The 16,897-nt window shown below is 43.6% G+C and overlaps 1 long non-coding RNA gene across 1 annotated transcript in view; it reads left to right on the top strand.

Moving 5' to 3' along the window:
* Positions 1-521: 521 nt before the first annotated feature.
* The window catches only part of LOC110205140 (uncharacterized), a 49,245-nt gene continuing 32,869 nt past the window's right edge, over positions 522-16,897 (top strand). The window contains exon 1 of the long non-coding RNA XR_002323512.2: positions 522-735. This is a non-coding gene — a long non-coding RNA (uncharacterized LOC110205140). The remainder of the gene's footprint in view (positions 736-16,897) is intronic.

The raw sequence follows: 16,897 nt of genomic DNA on the forward strand, positions 1-16,897 counted from the left end.
ATCATTCTCCCCTTCAGCCAAAAGAGTCATGTTCTGTCCTCCCCTGAATACCGAACAGAGTATTGGCAGTAAGTCTCTGAGACAGGCCAACAAGCTTTCGTTAAGAACTTACTGTGTACCAGGCATCGAGCTAAGTGCTTGGGATACAAAACAGCCCCTATCCTCAAGGATCTTACATTTTACATGGGGGAGACAACTTGTAACTTGTAAATAAAAATGTAAATAAAAATGAACAAACAAGATACACACAGGATAAACTGGAGATTATCTCAAATAACCTTCCCTCCCTAATCCAGAATTATTCTTCTCCTTTTTCTTTTACTCTTTCTCTTCCTTCTCCCTTCTAACATTTATACGGGACTTTAAGGTTTACAAAGCACTTTATTCCCAACAACCCTGTGTCATGGGTGTCCTAAGCGTCGTTAAGCACATTAGACATATGAGGAAACGGAAGCTCAGAGAGCTAACATGACTTGCTTGTTGTCACACAGCCGGTATCAGTCCAGAACTCCTGACTCTGGACCTCTTTATAACAAAATCATGCCTTTGGGTTGGAGGTCCAACTTGCCTTCAGCATCCCCAGTGCCTCAATAAACTCTGGCTCTGCCCAGTAGAATCCAGCAAGAATCATGAAGTCTACCCAGCTTGCCATAGACCCTTTTTCTCTTTTTCGCCCTCCCATTTTCTTCAAACAACATTCCAGTCTGGTACTGCAGCCAATCCAAGTTCTATCAGGTAGGTGTGGATAAAATAATTCATAGCATTGGAGGACATCAGAATTGTCAGGGACCTCAGAGATCATGTAGGCCATCACCCTCATTTTGCAAATGCACAGACTGAGGCCCTGAGAAATGAAGTAACTTTCCCAAGTCACAGAGCCAGGACTTGAACCCAGGTCTCTTGTTTCCCAGTCTAAGCTCTTTCTATTCATAATAATGATAGCTAACATTTATCTAGCACCTACTCTCCGTCAGGCACTGTGCTAAATAGTTTACAAATATTATCTCACTTGATCCTCACAACAGCCTTGGGAGGTAGGCGCTATTATTATCCCCATTTTACAGATGGGGAAATTGAGGAAGACAGGGGTGAAATGACTTGCCAAGGGTCATGCAACCAGTATGTTTCTGAGACCGCATTTGAACTCAGGTCTTTCTGAGTCAAGGCCTGGTGGTCTGTCCTCTGCTCTATCTACAGTAAGGTGTAACATCTATGACAACCTGTTTCCTCTCAGTAGATCACTGTCCTCCCAAATAATCAGTGTTCAATACTGATCTGTTGACCGATTTGCATTTTAAATGCAAATTTCCCCTCCCTCAGACAACCAGTTCCTAACCAGGCCTCAAGGTGCATCTGGGTACCATACTTTTAGTCTCAGCTCCACACTGAGTCAGGTATCAGGAGGCCAATTTCCTGTCTGGGGGAGAGTATCTCAGAAGATGAAGGTAGATGGGTAGGGTGGGGATGGGGGGACATATTCCTTGATTTCAGGGGCTGCCTGTGACTATTCAGCGAAGGCCTTGTCCCCTTTGGAGATGACTGGCCAGCTGCTCAGCAGAGCCTGGGTACTTGTCTGCGGTTATTTCAGGAAGGCTGTATCATATTCACTCACCATCCCAAGGAACAGCATTGTAGGACAGAGCTGGGGAACAGAGCAAGGCACAGCTGCATCTGTGCCTTTCCTCGTGATCTCCCCTAACAACATAAACAGTGCCTCACAGAGCCTACCCCATGATCCTGCCAGCCCTGATGGTACATTCTGAGGAATGATTTGTGAGGAGCTCTGGGGTTTTCCCTCCCTAATCTTTTGAAGCTGCTGTTATCGATAGCCTCACCTTAACCCTGAGCATCCTCTTCTTTCCCTCATCAACCTGTCTCAGATCTGCCATCCTAGAAGCAGCCTGGAGACCTGGAATCATAGCCCTGCCCCTCAGTAGCCATGGGATCTGGGGCAATTCTGTTTCATAAAATTCAACAGTCATTTATTAAGTACCAACTATAGTCAAGGCATGGCCAGGCAGTGGAGAAACATAGATGGGTGTGATGCCAGCCCTGGTCTAGAAAGTGACTAGTTAATCGGGGGACAGTGAGTAAGGAAGGAAAAGTACACAAATATGACCTCCATAGACCTCAGTTTGCTCATCTGAGAAATGGGAAGGGGGGGAATCACATAATCTCTTGAGATGCCTTTCAGCTATATTTATGAATCTGTTAATTTAACCCCCTTTTGAAATGTTTACATTTTTGATGGGGCCCACTTAGGATATCAATTTACATGTTTATTTCCTCTTTATTTTTGCCTATTAAAAAAATCCCTTTCATTAGAATGACATCTTACAGCATTGAAACACTTGTGTATTCATATTTTCATCTGATTCTCACAAGAACCAGGGGAAGAAGGCAGGAGGGGTGTTACCTTCATTTTATGCAAGAAGAAACAGCATCAGAGAAGGGAAGGGACTGGCTTAACTGTGCACTTGGCAAGGGGGTGGCAGAGCCAGGACCAGAACCCCAATCTTCTGACATCTTCCTTTGAGGTTTAAAGGAGACTATTTCTGATACCTCAGGTCTAGGTCATCAGTCCGGTGGTTTCTCTCCTCCAACCCTTTCATGATTTTATAAACTCTAATGTCAGACACGCAGAGCAGAATTCAAAGCTTCTGAAGAATCCTAGGTTCCTGGGTATTCGTCCGAGGATGGCAGAGCTCCTCTCCTCCCACCCCTTCATTTTATAGGTGGTGAAAGATGAAGGTCCAAGGGGATTGAGGGATTTGCTCAAGGATTTGTCACTTAAGTATAAAAGCCAGGGTTCAAATCCACATCAACCAGCATTGGAGCAAGAGCTCTGAAACTATTTTTTGTGTTGTGGACCCCTTTGGAAGGATGAGGAATCTCATGGGCTTCTTCTCAGAATAGTGTTTTTAACTAATTGAAGGAAATGTTAAATTTCAATTAGAGGTTAGTGAAAACAAAGATGCCATTTCCCCCCTCATCCAAGCTGATGAATCCCCTTGAAATCTGTCCACTGACCCCCTCGGGAGTCCACAGATCCCAGCTTAAGACCCTCTGCTTTAGATGGCTCAGATTTACTCAGGAGCAGAACTGCTCTTTGTTCCTAAGTTGTCCCCCAACTCCTTTCATTTAACCCCTTTGTGGTAGTGCTGGAGCGGGGTGGGCTCAAGCTCTCCACTCAGTTGGCTGGGGAGCTCTATGGGTGAGTTAGCTTTGGGCTCTAGTGTTGATTTTCTGTGGAGGAGGGGGCAGTTGCCACAGCAACATGATCTCTTTTTCTGTCAGTAAATGCAGCCTCTGGCACTCCACATGGGGAAGTGGTCCTTCTCCTCCTCTTCCTCCTCAGGATCCCCTGCACTGGTCTAGGGCTCCTATGAAGAAGAAATCTGGGGCTTTTCACCCTGTTCCCCCCTCCTAGGAACTTAAATTCTGGCTCTCTTCCTCTAGGTCTGATGGGGCTCTGGGCTTTCACTCCTGCTTGTGAAAACCTCACCATGTGAACGCATTCCTGCCTTATAACTTCACCTTTAATCTGGGCTGGGGCAATGCTATTTTTATTATGTGCGACAAGAGCAGAAGTGGTGGTGGTGGTAGTGGTGGGGGTGCTCAGAGGGTGGGAGAAAGGAATGAGAGGAGAGAAGGGAAAGGAAGGTGTGGGGTGATCAACGCCTGCAGCTGTTGTGATAACCACTCCAAAATCCAGGAGACATTTCCCAGTGGAATGTGATTCTGTTTCCGGGAATAGCCCTCTAAGATAGGGAAAAGACCTGGAGACAAAGTCACTGGGTCCCTACCAACAGCGACTTATTGATTTGGTCTTAGAATGTACTTGGGGGAAGTATCATAGAAAAGATAGTCATTGCTCTGAGCCCCCCACCAGTATAATTACCCGCAAGCTAATCATTTCAGAGTGAGCTTGGTCCACTGATTATCAGAGGCAATGATAACCTTTCCAGATCCAATGCCTAGCACAGAGCCCTGCATAAAGTAGGCAATTAATAAGTGTGTGTTGAATTGAAACGATTAAAACACAGACAACAAATGAGGGGCAGAGAATAAGCAGAGATGTAAATGGAAATGCTGACGATATCAGAAGACATTCACCTCCCCTCCACCTCCCCACCTCTCTCTGTCCTCTCAATGAGAACATCTGTTCAACTTCTCACTGTCACTCAGACAGTGTTTTCTAGGGACAAGAGGTTAACGTAAATCCCTCACTATCAATAGTCTTGGAGATAAGCTTCGTGATGGATGGGTAAGGGGAGGTGGGGGGGGAGGTGTATTTAGACGAAGCCTCAATAGTACAAAATGACTGTAGTTCTGTAATCCCCCACCTGGAGGTTGGGGGGTGGAAATCCCTTGTATCTTTTCTCCTGCATATTTATGTATTTCACACCTCAATCAATCAACAAGTATCTATTATGAGGCAGCTTGGTGGAAAGTAGATAGATTTCTGAAACTGGAGTCAGGAAGATGGAGTTCAAAGTCAGCCTCAGACATCTAATAGCTGTGTGACTTTGGGCAATTTGGTTCATCGCGCCCTGCCTCAGTTTCCTAATCTGTAAAATGGGGATAATAATAGCACCTATCTCTTAGGATTGTTGTGAGAATTAAATATATTAACCTATGTAAAATACTTTTTAAACTTTAAGGTGCTATATAAATACTAGCTATTATTATAATTACTAGCTATTACTTTTTCCTAGGTGCAGTGGATAGAGTGCTGGGCCAGGAGTCAGGAAGACCTAAGTTCAAATCCAGCCTCAGAAACTTACTAGCTGTGTGACCTTGGGCAAGTCACTTAACCCTGTTTGCCTCAGTTTTCTCATCTGTAAAATGAGCTGCAGAAAGAAATGGTAAACCACGTCAGTATCTTTGCCAAGAAAACCCTGAATAGGGTCGCAAAGAGTTGCACATGACAGAACATCAACAAAATGACCGTTGTCAGGATGCCTTTCCTGGTGTCCCCTTCTGCCCCACCCTCTCCAGCTGCTAGGGCCTTCCTCCTGAGATTGCTTTCTATCTCCTTCATTAGAATATAAGCTTATTGAGGTCAATTACTGTTTTTGCCTTTCTTTGTATCCCCAGTGCTTAACACAGTGCCTGGTACATAGAAGGTGCTTAATAAATGCTTGATTCTACTGTGATTGGGCCTTAATTTCCCCATCTGTAAAATATCACATTAATAATAGCCCTACCTGTCTTGTTGTGAGGATCAAATGAGATCGTGAAAGTGCTTTGTAACCACAAAACAATTTATAAAAGTTAGTTATTATTATTATTATTTTCTCTCCTAAAGTCCTGTTCTGATGCATCCTTGGGGGATAGAGATGGTTTTTGGTTCTGGAAGTCTGTGGGATGCAAGCTCAGCCAGGTCCCCCTAAGATGGCAGGGCCTGAAGCTTAGCCTCCTAAGTTGAGAGGCAGCTCACCAGGCTGGATCTTGGGTGAGGAATTTTTCAAGCATAGAGGCTTCATAAGGATCATTAATTTGTAAGGCTCATTAACATCCCCAAAGAGGGGCTGTGATCTTCACTGGTGGGTGAAATACTGATGAAATCACAGACCTCAGAAAAATTGAAATATGTTCTGTTATGTAAGCCTGTGGAACAAACAACTCAGTTGTTTTGAGTGATAAATTGACACAGATAAAATGTGATAATATCAAACCTTTCACAGCCAAACTCCTAGAAAAAAATGTCTACCCTTTTCCCATCCACTTTCTCTTTCTTCCCTCACTTACATTTCAGTCCTTTTCAGTGTGGTTTCTGACCTCTGAAACTGCTCTCTCCAAAGTTAGCAATGACTTTTTAATAGCCGGAGAAGATGGCCTTTTCTCAATCCTCATCCTTTTTGATCTCTCTGCAGTATGTGGCGCTGTTAATTAATCACCTTCTCTCAGATACAGTGTCCAATCCAGGTTTTCATGACGTTGCTCTCCCTCTGTCTTCCTCCTACCTGACTGCTCCTGCTTATTCTCCTTTTCACCATATCCTACCCCCATCCTGACCTCCAGAGGGTGGGTATATTCCCAAGCTCAGTCATGGACTTTCTTCATTTTCCTCCCCCCCCTCCCCCTACCTTATTAGCTTCAGTGGTTTTTTCATCTCCATTCAGATCGTTTCCAAATCTTTTCCCTGAACCCCAATCTCTCATCCTACATCACTAACTGTTTGATGCACATTTTGAACCAGATTTCTTATAAACAGCTCCAACTCAATGTGTCTAAAGCCCAACTCCCTATCTTTCCCTTCTGATCCCCCTAATTGCTGTTGAGGGTACTTCTATGCTTGTAGTCACTCAAGTTCATAACCTTGGAGTCATTCTCATCTTCTCACCCCACATATCCAATCTTTTGTTAGGTTTAGTTGATTCCACCTCGACATCTCTCACCTTCCCCTCCCCATTCTCCCTACTCAGACTAGCCACTCCTCTGGTACAAACCTTCTATGACCTCTTTCCTGGACCATTGCAATAGTTTCTCTGAGCCATAGCCAGTTGTCTTGACTCACATTTTGCCACTGGACTCTGGAGAAGAGAGTGGGGCTGATGACTTTGCACGGCTCTGCCTCACTTAAATCCAAGTCACTCTCAAGTCAAGACTTCACCCTCCCAATGTCTTTGATCCTCTTTGAGAATGAAGGATGAATAACAATGGCCTCTACTCATCCTCCCTGACTCAAGTCTCTCCCTTCTCCAATTCATTCTTCACACCGCTGCCAAATTGATATGCCTAAAGCACTCGTCTAGACCATCACTCTGTTGCTTAGTAAACTCCAGTCTTCTAACCCCTCACACCCTTCCATGTACTCTTCAATCCAATGACATAGCTTCCTTGGTGTTCTAATAAGACACTGCATCTCTCAGCTCTGGCTGTCCCCCATGTCCAGAATGCCCTTCCTCCTGCTCCCTGCTTCCTTCGAGTACCATGTAAAATCTCACGTTATATGGGAAACCTTTCCTGATACTCCTTGATTCTAGTGTCTTTCCTCTGTTGATTATTTCCAATTTATCCTGTATACAGCTTATTTGTACATAGTTGCTGTTTCCCCTATTAGATTGTGAGCTCCTGAGGGCAGTGGCTGTCTTTTTAACCTTTCTTTGTATTCCTAGGGTTTAAAGCAGTGCCTGGCACAGTAATAGGGGCTTAATAAATGTTTATTGACCAACTGGCAGGCTCATCATCCTTTGACGCAGATTGTACTCCTTCCATATGTTAGCAGGCAGTTTCATAATTTGTTGTAGCCAAAAAAATTCATCTCATATGGTCAGCCTCCTGGGGATGAGCCTTGCTGCTTTTGGCTAGGGTGGTCCTCCTCAGATGACAGGCACATAGTCCATCAACAAGCCAGAGCTGTTAGCTTTGCTGTCTTTTAGCATCTGCCAGAGTCTGAGCTCTATTGGTAGAGAGTTAGGGAATTCAGGGTCACCTCTGAGCCATGAGGAGAATAGGAAGAGGACCTTAGTGCAGAGTATCTTTAACTTAAATTTTTAAAAAATCCAAATGATGCCACATTTCTTCAGAATTTTTCTCAAACTGGACTGTTTATAAATAGATGGTTACTAGAGAAGGCCATATGTACTGGGCATTGGGCAATACTGCATCATTTGAGGATTATAGATTTAGAGCTGGAAGGGACCCCAGAGGACATCTACTCAAACCCCCTCATTTTACAGAGAAGGAAACTGAGCCCCAGGGAGATTAAGAGATGTGCTCAAGGTCACGCATTTAGTAGCTTTCAAAGATGGGATATGAACCAAGATCCTTTGACCAGGGACCACCTAGAGGTTCCTTTCTCCCCCATTTTTGGAAGTACCCTTAACTATTTTTGAAACCCCATTTATATACAGTAGTTCCTTTATTTGACTGTGTTCTGTAGTCAAATGTGTGTCTTCTCATGTATCACTAACTTTGAGTGAGTCCAATCATGCTTTGTTATCTTTCTGCCTATAAAAATGTAGTCTCATCTAATCCCCCCACCACCACTTTCACTCTTCCTAATTAAGGGCTGCTGGCATTTATGCTAACATCCAGCACTCCTGTCCTAAAATAGTCAAGGCCATAGACAGGGAAATGCCGAATCCAAACAGACAGAATGAGCCTGTTTGTCCCAGGAGGCACCAAATTAAAATATAAGGAGAGGTCACTGTTTTGGGTTCCTAATCCTTCAAGCTGAATGCCCAAAGCTCTGGGGACTTGGGCTTAAACACTGGAGCCATCTGTGGCCAGCTGCCTTTACTCTTCCCTGAGTTTTACTTCAGGGAGATGAGCAAGTCAGGAAGAATGGGCAGAACCAGGAACCTTGCTGGAGAGCTGCATTTCCCAGGGCTCTGGAAAACAAGGGAGATGGAATCTTTCTAACCAGAGCACAGAAGGTGAGGAAACCAGAATCATCACCCCTTGCTTCAGTGGGGAAAGGGGTCTGTAGTCAGTATGGATAGGGCATGACCTAGCCCTCTGCCAAACTCCTAGTCAAGATTTTTTTGTCACCTCATTAAACGTTAGTAAGCATTTGTTAAAATCATAATCATATCCATTATAACTATATTATTACATATTATTAAACATTTATGCCTGTCATATCTGTGACACAATTTATCTTGGACAAGTAATTTCATTGGGGCGGGGGGGGGGGGTGGCTTCATTTTCCTCGTACCTAAAGTGGAGCCAATGATATTTAGTCTACCTACACCATAGGGTACTGTGAGTGTGGTGCCATGGCCTACAAGGAGCATCTGGTACCCTCTGACTTTACAATTTCCCCCCAGTAAAGCCAGATATCACTGGTGTCTCCTGGATTTAAGTTGCTACCACTTTCCTGTAGGAATTCCAAAACTCCTTTGCCCCTTGATCGCACCACATTGATCCCTTAGGCCAATTGAAGGGAATTACTGTGAAGCTCTCCAATGGGTTTGTCATGGGAATGCAGGTGAGCCCTTCCATATTCTTTCATGAGAGATGCTTGGCTTGCATGTGCAAGATGGAATCTGATTCTGTGTATAAAGGGAAATTTGCAAACTTCAACAGAAGAAAGGATGTAGATGCTGAGTAGCATTTGAGGCCTGGAGACATATCTTTGCATTCATTTAACCTCTACAGAAAGCCATGAATGTAGAGGATCTTGACCCAGAGATGCTGGGACAGTAACAAAGTCACAGTGGACTTCGCTCAAAGGGAGTAAACATTTGAACCTACCCTTTCTCAGAGCCTGAGAGTTTGGCACAATAGATAAAAACAAAACAACTGACATTTATAAAGTGTGGGGAGGGAGAGAATAAGCATTTACATAGCTCCTACTATGTGCTAGGAACTGTACTAAGTGCTTTACAAATATCATCTCATTTTATCTTCACGATAACCTGAGAAGTAGATACTATTATTATTCCTGTTTTACAGTTAAGGAAACTGAGGCAAACAAAGGTTAAGTGATTTGCCCAAGGACACATTGATGCTAAGTGTCTTAGGTCAAATTTGAACTCAGGACTTCCTGATCCCAGGCCCAGAGTTCTACCTATTGCCCCACTAACTGTCTTTTAAAGATCTTTAAGTTTTGCCAAGTATTTTGTAATTGTCATCTTATTTGATCAACACACCAAGCCTGTAAAATAAAGGCTGCAGATATCATTTGCCCCATTTTACAGATGAGGAAACTTAGGCTGAACTTAGTTTTATAGCTAGTAAGTTCCACATCTACTTAGGACCTTGATACTGTGAGTCTTTAGTGAGACTGTATGCTTTTCAACAGAATGTGGGATCCATGCAGGGGGAGGGTAGTTTGATACCCTCTGGGGAGGGGAAAGAGAGTTTTCCAGATGGTTGAAAGACTCAAGTATGGGCCCAGTCTGTGTGTATTTTGTCAAGGTAAGCAAAACTGTTCTATATTTAACATCTTATTAGCCTGAGTGCTTGCAGGGGAATTAAACACTTTTTTTCTGGAAGAATAAAAAAAAGTCAGATAATATCTTTCTTAAATTTTCCCTGGGGAAGGGAGGATAAGCCATAGAGATTGGTCTTATGTCATCCTTCTTGTTTGGGTCATTTGGGTTAGGGGGCCATAATTTAATATAGACAGGGGCTATATAGATCATTACAACAGTAAAGAAAACTCACAAAACGTAAAGTGCTATTTAGACATGACTCATCTTCAGCAGTAGTATAACTAGAGTTAAAGCATAACTTTCTGTTGCCAGCTTTCTACCGAATGGTGTCTCTGGAGGGTGACAGGAGACACAACAGTGAGAAGGAATAAGAAGGAAGACTTTCAGAGCAGAGAAGCGCAGAAATGCCTTTCATTGATTTATCCAGAGGGACAGATCTTTTAGGGATTTTTAATTCTCTTTTTTAATCTCTAATTTTAGCAATTAGAGATCCTCTGGGTGCAAAGACATGAGTGAGTAGGAAGTGACTCTCAACCTGTGGGCTCTGGAGGCCTTTAAAATGAACCAGGCCTCGAGCTCAGCTGAAACTGAGAGAAAGCCCCAAGAGATTGCTTACTTGCTCACTGTCAAGTAAAACCCTCTGCCAGAGAATTCTTTCCCAATTATCCTATTTTCTGTTGCAGTGTGTCTTCAAATACTGCAGAGCCCCTGCCAGGAAACCATCAAATGACTGGCACAGAACAAGGCCTGGGTATGTGTAGCAAGCTCCCAAGCCTTCTTTCTGTCCCTTCCCTTCTTGTACCCCAGGAAATGACCCATGGTGCTGACTAGGGAGGGCAGCCTATCTTTCTAAACCCATTTTTGCTTAAAATAATACAAGCTCTCCCCACAAGGCAAAATATACTATGGCTGGCTGCCAACTTCTAGGATACATTTGCATAACAAATAAGTCTCACCCCTCAATTTTAAGGGGGAGGCAGGAGGCACCAGAACCTGCTGCAGCTGCTTCTGTGGTAATGACTCAAGGACAAAGACTGGAAGCTGACCTGAGTCAGACTCCTCCATGGCAGCTTGCTGTCACCCCACTCCTGCTTCTTTGATCAAGTGGCTAATAGTCCGAACACGGGCCTTTGGAGGCCATCTACAAGGAGAAGATGGTGCTGCCAGCTTGGGGGGATTTCCTTTGCTCTTCCCTCAACAATCCATCCTTCTTGCTTGGTGAAGGCAGTTTTTGGCTTTTGAGATGACCGATGAGTGGTGGCCTGGATCACTGAGTAAGAACTAGTTTAATCCTAGCAAGTTTAAATGCTGATCATCCCACCTCTTCATTCCATCTCACTGCTTCCTGGTTTCAGAGGCTGCCTTCCTGTTCCCTACACAGGAAATTTTGTACGGAGTGTATGGCGTGTTCAGGGAGGACCAGCACCTCTGGTGTGAGGGCCTGCCTAGACCCTTTCAGGGCTGCTCATCCACATTTGATGTCCAACTGTTACCCAACTCTCACCTGGGGGCTCCAAGAAGCTATCGCATACACAGCAGCCACACTCTGATAAAACCATCTTGGTGGAAGAGCTAAGGTTGAGGGTAACCAATAGGCCTCTAGCCCGACACTGAGTTAGGGGGTGTCTACCCCATACATATGAAGACTTTCCGGGAAGAATGGGCAGATGAGAACAATCTGTTCCAATGACAATGAAGGCAGCTGAAGCAGGTGCCGTGGAGCCCTTAGAGCATGGCCAGACATCAAAGATGCCAAGGTCGTCCACTCATCCTGGACCACTGCCAATTGGTTGTCCTGCCTTTTGTCTTGCCACTGGCCTTGGATTACTCTGGAAGAGAGTGAGGCTGACAGTTTTGAGCAGCTCTGTCTTCCTTAAGTTCAATTCACCAGCAAGTCAAGATATCACTCTTGTGAGTATGAGGTAGTAGAACTGGAATCTGATTCGAAATGTTGTTCAAATCTTGTGCCTGCTATATATTAACCATGTTTGTTAATCTCTAGCTGCCTCAGTTTCTTCATCTGTAAAATGAGGTTAATTATAGTTGCAATGCTTATCTCCTACAATGAAACATTTCTTAAATATTTAAGTGCGATATAATTGTGAGTCATTACCAACTCTGCTTTTTTCCCAAAAGCCTGAGGACAATTCCAATTATCTCTAGAGTTATGACATTTTCTCAAAATACTCAGAACAAAATTCACTTTAATTTGAAAAGTTTTAGATCATCGTGCACTGTCAGGTTGGCTGATGCCATTCCATGTCCCAGCAGAGCTTCCCTTCCTCATCAGCACCGATGACTTTCTACTCCCTGCAGTGGCCTACTCTGTTTGAGTTTCAGCCCCAGCCTTAGACCCTCTGTAGTAGTTGTGCCTGGCCTTTCTCAACACAAGGAGAGGTAGGTCATGTTTCCCAGAAAGTACGTGGCTATTTGAGCTGAGGGTGCTCTTTACGGTAAACACAAAGTCTCTTACTGTGACCCAATATACAATTGGGTTAGAGTTTGTGGCTGGCTTTTTTGTTTGATTGTTTTCAATAATGACACTTAGCCAGTGTTGCATGATGGGAAAAGCACGGTCTTAGGGTCAGAAGGTCCAGGTTCAAATCCTGGTTCTGCCACTTGCTAGCTGGTTGACTCTAACCAAGTCACTGGATCCTTTGAGCCTCAGTTTCCTCATCTGTAAATAAGAGATAAAAAACTGCCTGTGCTACCAACCTCACAGGGTTGTAGTGAGTGAGAATCAAATGATATGAGATAAAAAAAAAAGAAAAACATTAAGGGCTATGCAAATGTTCCACTGATTATAACCATAAATTTAAAGAGGATCTGAATATACTATTTGCATGACTGTTAGCCACCTCTCTGGGCCTCAGTTTCCTTATCTATAAAATGAGGGTGCTGGACTGGAAGGGCTTTTAAAGATCTCTTCCATCTATAATCCTAGCACCCTCAGTCCAGGGATCCGCTGTTTTTCCTTCTCAGCAGTAGCACCCACTGTTCTGGATTTCAGTTTAAAATGGCAGTGTTTTACATAGTTATGTGATCTTGGGTGAGTCTCTTCATCCTTCTGGGCCTCAGCTGATCTCTAAGTTAATACATGGACCTCATAGTTTGGTCTTCTTGCTGTTCTTCAGGCGAGGCACTCATCTCAGCTCTGGCTGTCCTCCGTGCCTGGAACGCCTTGCCTTCCCTCATCCAGGCCTCCCAGCTGCCCTGAACCAAAGCCTTTCCCAGCCCGTCTTAATTGCAGCATCTTCCCTCTGCTAATTATGTCCTATTTATCCTGCACACCACTTGTTTGTACGTAGCTGTTTGCTTGTTGTCTCCCCTACTAGACTGTGAACTCCTTGAGGGCTTGGTCTTTCCTTGCCTTGTTTTTCTTTGTGTCCTTAGCTCTTAGCACAGTGCCAGACACATAGCTGGCACTTAATAAATGCTTATTGACTGGCTAACCACTGAACCTGCCCAAAAAGAGCTTGCTTGCACATATCACTGTGTAACTGGTGCACAGAGGGACTCAGAGATTGAGGCCACTGTCAGAAAATGGGGGACAGGGAGAGGAACGACAACAACAATAAGGGATGGCTTCTTTTTCTTCTTCTTCCTCTTCTTCCTCCTCTTCATCATTATCATCATCTTCATCATCATCACCAGCATCATCATCTGCTTCCTCCTCTTCATCATCATCTTCTTATTCCTCTTTTTTATCATCATCATCATCATCATCATCTTCTTCTTCTTCTTCTTCTTCTCCTCCTCCTCTTCCTCCTTCTTCTCTTCCTTCTTCCTTCTTCTTCTCTCTCATGGCTAACTTGGCAAAAAAAATAAAATAAAACTCCCAAGGACTCTGGCCCTGCCCCCAATTTTTACTCTGCCAGCCAAAGCCAGCTGGTAATAATTCTTGGGTTGGGGTGTATCTCCTACCCCCTGTGGAGGAGGACAAAAGCAGGCCCCTCATTAGTGATCCTGGATCAAGTCTTTGTTTCTAAGAATGAGGTCAGAATAAAATGCAAATGAAGGGCTGTGCGAAATCTCTATGGTTAGTCCTGTTGAACCCACCAGAGCTTTTCCTGGTAGGAATGAATGAAGCTCAAATGGAGGCACTGTCCCATCTGTCTTTCCCAGACAGTCTCCCAAGAGAACAGCATCTCTTGGAATCCCACATACACATGGTTGTGCAAACCCACAGCAATCTACTATTGATGCTGTGAACTGAACCAGGCCCATCCTAAACAACTGCTCATCCATACTCAAGGGTCCTGCTTTCCTTCCTTGCTTTCCTTCCTGGCTTAACAGTGAGTCACTGATCAGATAGATACTTATGGCTGGTTCTTGAATAGACTCCCTGACTAGGAGAGAATAGGGGAAAATAGATTCAAATGACACTGGGGAATTTTAGAGCAAATGCCAGACCTAGGGGCCTTCCCTAACGTCAGACATCACAGACCTGGTAATCATAAATAGACAGCAGGTTACATAGGCGGGCTCCCAGATATCTCTTGTTTCTATGTCAGACGCTTGGACATTTGGCCATGAGGAACTAGGTGAGATGTCCAGCATATAAGAAAGCCTTTGTATGGGTCTTTGAGTGCCATAATTCCTGCTGAGAGAGGGGAAAGAGGGAGAGGAAGAGGGGGAAGGAAAAAGAGAATGGAGGAGGGAGTGAGAGGGACAAAGAGAGAGGGAAGGAGAGGGAGAGAGAGAGATGGGGATATGGGGAGGGAGAAAAAGGAAGAGGGAGGGAGAGACAGAGAGAAAGAAGAGGGAGAGAAAGGAGGGAGAGGGATGGAAGGAGAGGGAAAAAGAAGGAAGGAATGAGAGAGAGAGAGAGAGAAAGAGTTTATTTTTTATTCTCAACTAAAAATATAAAGAAAACCATACAAATCACCCCCCTTAATCATCAGTATTTAGCACAAAGCGATGGAGAGTTTAGTTGTCAGTGGAAGGAAATACATTATTGGCTACTGGTTAATGTCTCTGATGACATCTGAGTGTGGAGAGGAGTTAAGGTTTATTATCAATCAGTGCCTGATATAATATACGTATAATATGATGTAACATACAACATAATATACAGCTGTACTCTTTTCTATGACCTTCACAAACACATGTAAATATTTAAGATTCTCTTCCTCTTACTTTTTTTTTCCATTTATAGCATGGTCCTACAAATAAGAGTTGAACTAGGACAGGGATTCCCTGTAGATTATAAAAATTGTTGGTATTTATACAGTGTTTTAAGCTTTTCAAAGTGCTTTATTTCTACCCATTTCATTTGAGCTCCACGACAATTTTGTGAGGTAGGTACTACAAATATTATCATCTCAATTTTACCGATAGAGAAACTGAGGCTTAGAGAGATGAACACAATTAGTGAGTGTCCAAGGCAGTATTAAAACTTGATATTCTGCTGATCCCAGGTCCAGCCCACCTTCCACAGCACTACACAGTTTCCAGATGAAGTTGTGATGATTGCATCAAGCCTGTTTATGACATAAGACCTCCCCAAGGAGGCTCATGGCTACTCAATATAGACTAGATATCTAGTCAATGCTGCAGGGAAAAATCCACACAGGGAAAAAAAAATAAGCGAATGTGTGGCCTAGTAAAAAAATAACTGGATTTGGAGTGAGAGAGGTCCTGAATTTGAGCTCCATTCTTGCCATGAACTAGTGTGACTTTGAGTAAGTCACATAAACTCTCAGGGCCTCAGTTTCCTCATCTGTAAAATAGTCAGGTTGGACAATACAATCTCCAAATTCCCTCTCAGCTATGATCCCAAGGACACAAGTTGCCCAGATTATGGCATGCAATTGCATAGACAATTATCAGAACATTTTTTTTTTGTCTAGGCAATGGGGTTCAGTGACTTGCCCAGGGTCACACAGTTAGTAAGCATTATGTGTCTGAGTCTGCATTTGAACTCAGGTCCTTCTGAATCCAGGGTTGGTGCTCTATCCACTGCGCCACCTAGCTGCCCCCAGAACATTTTTCTTAAATGGCACTGAAGGTGATTAATGAGATCAAATCAAATGAGCTAATGCACAGGAAAGCACTTTTTAAATCATAAGTTGTTATATGATTGCTGACCAGAACTGAATAGGACGAAGAGATTGTTGTGTTTCCTTTTGGAAGCCATCTGATGCCTTTGATGAGGCCTGGCTACCAGATGCTTAAAAAGCCCATTAAAACATCAACACTTCCCTAATCACTCTATACAGCTGAAAATCACGGAACACCATGATCATATAAGAATTGAAATCACAGATGATGGAAAGGGTAATGGAAAGATGCATGGTGGGTGTAAGTAGACTGCAGCATATTACTTATCACACCTTGTGTTAGAAATGCTATAAAAGACATAATTGGGACATAGAAGATTTCAAAAGCAGGTGGGCTGGTCATGCATTGAGAATTAGGGATAATAGATCATTGGAATGCTGCGCTGGTGTCCACAAAGGCTGTCACTGTGATGGTTGGCTCCTCATTGAAGGACATTGAAAGACAAATAGGAATCCCACAAGATGAAAAGACATGAATGTGCCACCATTTACACTAAGGAAGGAAACACATACAGTGACAAGATCATGGCTCTATCCCAGTATAAAAGTTAATTAAGTCTAGCTTCAGAACCTTCTGGCTATTCTTTCTTAGAGTTCCTTCCAGATAAGAGAATTCTGTGATTCCAGCATCCATTTGGCCTTGAACTTCAAGACATTCTAAACCAAACTGACCCCCCTGCTATGTCTAAACACTTCCTTTCTTTTCAAACATATCTTTCATGGTGGATCTCAGCACCAGTAGGTTTGGGGCTGCATCTTCTCTTCTTATAGAATGGCAAAGCTGTGAAAACAGAGCAAAATCAGGACTTTTGTTGGGGTTCACTCCTTGAACTTCAGTTGTATTCAGTGGTCTCTTCCTAATGGGGCCGTATCTGTGGCACCCTCAGTAAACTGTACAGGTAATGAGCCTTCTTTTTGGCTGGATCTCAGTGCCTTATCAATTTC

Source organism: Phascolarctos cinereus, unplaced genomic scaffold, assembly GCF_003287225.1.
Source record: "Phascolarctos cinereus isolate Bilbo 61053 unplaced genomic scaffold, phaCin_HiC Scaffold_2;HRSCAF=192, whole genome shotgun sequence".
Lineage (NCBI taxonomy): Eukaryota > Metazoa > Chordata > Mammalia > Diprotodontia > Phascolarctidae > Phascolarctos > Phascolarctos cinereus.